The following is a 3,272-nucleotide window of genomic DNA, read 5'->3' as shown; positions in this document are numbered from 1 at the left end:
CATTGACGCAGCCTTCTACACGGATGGACTAAACTGCATGCCTGATGCCATGACGTGGGGAAGCGCACGCACTAAAAGAAACATCTTGTTGTCGACACATGTCATGACTCATGACTGTGCCCCCAGACCTCACTAGGCAGGCAGCCAAGGAGGTGGGACCACTGGTCAGTGAAGCACGCGTCGAGGCCGGCGCGGAGCCAACTACGGGCGGACCAAGTTGCGGCGGTTAGTTGGCTAGGTTGTGTGTGTGTGTGTGTGTGTGTGTGAGAGAGAGAGAGAGAGAGAGAGAGAGAGAGAGAGAGAGAGAGAGAGAGAGAGATCGGTCCGACACATCAAGCATGTGTGTAGAGAATGACCGTGGGGTCCGATTGCATGGTCTTGGTCGAGGCAATGCCCCAGGGGTGATTCTCATCGACTCCAACGGCTGCAACTTTGATTGTAATGTAATATCTTATTAGCTGGTCTTAAGGACAACTTTTGCCCACTGTCTAGCGAAGCAAACCAGGTAATGGACCAGCTAAAATGGCATGATCCGATTCACCAGCCGTCTAGTTGGATAAGCCTCATCCTCTATTGTAGTGCTTATCTATAGATGTATTTTTCGTTTAAGCAAAATAAACTTTCCTAGGTTTGAAACAAAATTGTGCCACAACCATTGTAAAACAAAATGTATTTTGGGGTCGCAAAAGGAAAAATATAAAGAGCGGCACACGCGTTCACAGGTCCACCGCTGACCAGCAAGGATTATGTCATTGATGAGCTAGGATTGCGTTGTTGATGCGCACGACAGCTGGCGGCCACATGCAAATGAGGAAAGAGGGTATGGATTTCCAATTTGAGCGGCGGTGGGTCGCCAACAAATAGCTCTCCATCCCAGATCCCGATCTCACTGCTCCATTCCCCGGCGGCCATGGAGGGAGACCGCGAGTGACGAATGGTGGGCTATCGCTAAAATCGTCTGTCGTCTCTCTAGCCGCCGGCCATGGAGGATGAGGCACTTACACTTACACTCTGGTGGCCCGACCAGCCAGAATCCCATGGAATTACCGTCTGCGATGAGATCGCTAGTGATTTCATCAGCAAGCTCCCCGATGCCATCCTCGTAACCATCATCTCCCTCCTCCCCACCAAGGATGGTGGACGCATGTCGGCCCTCTCCCCCCGATGGTGCCACCTCTGGCGCTCCACACCCCTCAATCTCGAGGTCCGCACCCCACCCTGCGGTTACCCCGTCTCCACCTCCGCCATCACCCCCACCGCCGTCTCCAAGATAACTTCCCAACACCTTGTCCCCATCCGCCGATTCTCCTTCCAGTGCTTCCTGGAGGGCGACTTATACACCCAGTTGGAGAGTTGGTTCCACTCCCAAGCCCTCGCCAACCTCCAATAGCTCGATATCAACTACCAGTGCCCCCATCAATGTTCTGAGCCAAGAAACCCGCTGCCACCATCCGTGTTCCGCTCTGCATCCACCCTCCTCGTTGCCAAGTTCAGCTACTGTGATTTCCCTGATGAGATCTTGCTGTCCATGAACTTTCCCCTCCTCAAGCAACTCTCCTTGGTGGACGTTACCATCTCATGGGAGTTTTTCCATAGACTGCTCTCTGGATGCCATGCCTTGGAGAGTTTTTACATGTCCGAAGTTCGTGGCAAGGGATGCCTTCGTGTTAGCTCACGGACTCTTAGAAGCATTGGTGTCCGCAATGCCTTTAAAGAAAAATTAGAGCTGGTGATTGAGGATGCCCCTTGCCTTGTAAGGGTACTATTACCTTTTAGTTGCTACGATGATGATTGTGTTACTTTGCGGGTAATTTGGGCGCCTAAACTAGAGATATTGGGCCCTTTGTTACCTGTAGCCTCCAAGCTCATCGCCCAGGTAATAGCAACAACATCCTCTGATATTACATTTCTCGTTTGTATATGCAGATAATTTTTGTTTATGTTCATTGTACATTTATCTTCAGGGAATAAGCCCAGTTATGTCAGCAAACTGGATGCGCACCGTGAAGGTTTTTTGCCTCAGGTCTTCTGGCCTTGAATTGAACGCAGTTCTTAACATCCTTAGGTGGTTTCCTCATCTAGAAAAGCTCTACATCATTGTGAGTACTCATCTTTGCTTGCTTTGAATGTTTGATTTGGTTGACAAATTATCTAGTCTAGTTTGCAACAGCTTTAACATATACCTCTTATTTCCATTTTACAGTTTAAAAAACACAATGAGAAGGATAAGAAAAATGACCCTCAATATGACCCTTTACATCCAATCGAATGTCTTCAGACCCATCTCAAAAAAGTGGTGTTTAAGTCATTCGTAGGCTATGAGAAACAGGTTAACTTTGCGAGGTTCTTTGTTTTGCATGCAAAAGTGCTCAAAAAGGTTGAATTTGAAGTATATGGCGAGTGCAACACTATATCAGTGGCTTATCATCACACGCTGCTAAAAGTGGAAAACAGAGCTTCTCGAGATGCTCAGTTTGAATTCAGGAGTAAACATCGTCGTACTGTGTATGATGCACATATCCATGATTTGTCCGTGGCCGACCCCTTCGGACAGCCATAGACAGGGTTGATGCCTGAAGGTTGCCCAGTCTTAGTGTCTTGTGTTCATTTGAAGACAAAGTTGATGCCTAAAGATTACATCGTCTAGACGAGTCTGCTCAATTCTAGTCTAAAGTTCCTCTGTCATTCCAGTACCTATGAAGTTACCCCTGTTAAAACTGCAAATAATAGTGCACTGCAGAGAGGTTAAAATGGTCTGTAACCGGTAGGGAGCGGTAACCCCTATTACCTTGTGAATTTGTGGCTTTGTTCTGCTTATGGTGGTCTAGAAACACATGCATGTATTGGAAACTTAATTGTCTTTTCAGTTATATACAGAAATATCTGAAGTTTATTTGCTGGTTTGATTTTTCGCATATGTGTGACATTGTTCGATGCTTAGGAAAGGCCAACCTGTAGGTTCGGCCCCTATGCTTTCCTAGCTAGGAAGGAAACGTGTCTGTAAATTTCTAGGTGCATATTGAAGTTTGGCTAATGATCCTGAACAGCTAGCCTGGGGAAGTTTGGCTAATGTCTCTCGGGTGCTGCTGGAACATGCTGTGGTTGCCTACTAGTTGATCTGTCAGTAAAGGTTGAATTTAGTGAAATGAAATTGGCTGCATCCTTGTACAAATTTGCAACTAATTTTACTAATGGTGTCGTATTAGGATAATTATGGACTTGGAAATAGTGTTGGCTTTTCGGCAGGATCCAGGTGTATACTGCCTCATAAC

The 3,272-nt window shown here is 46.9% G+C and overlaps 1 non-coding gene across 1 annotated transcript; it reads left to right on the top strand.

The window, feature by feature from the left end:
- The first annotated feature begins 878 nt into the window (after nucleotides 1-878).
- LOC109732104 (putative FBD-associated F-box protein At3g50710) lies at nucleotides 879-2,688 on the top strand. Its single transcript, XR_012187096.1, has 3 exons — nucleotides 879-1,876; nucleotides 1,965-2,099; nucleotides 2,204-2,688. It is a non-coding gene; the product is annotated as a putative FBD-associated F-box protein At3g50710 (transcript).
- The last annotated feature ends 584 nt before the right edge of the window (nucleotides 2,689-3,272 follow it).

The sequence above is a fragment of the Aegilops tauschii genome, chromosome 6, assembly GCF_002575655.3.
Source record: "Aegilops tauschii subsp. strangulata cultivar AL8/78 chromosome 6, Aet v6.0, whole genome shotgun sequence".
Taxonomy (NCBI): Eukaryota; Viridiplantae; Streptophyta; class Magnoliopsida; order Poales; family Poaceae; genus Aegilops; species Aegilops tauschii.
Note: the sequence above shows the minus strand (reverse complement) of the source record. Positions and strands in the feature narration are given on the sequence as shown.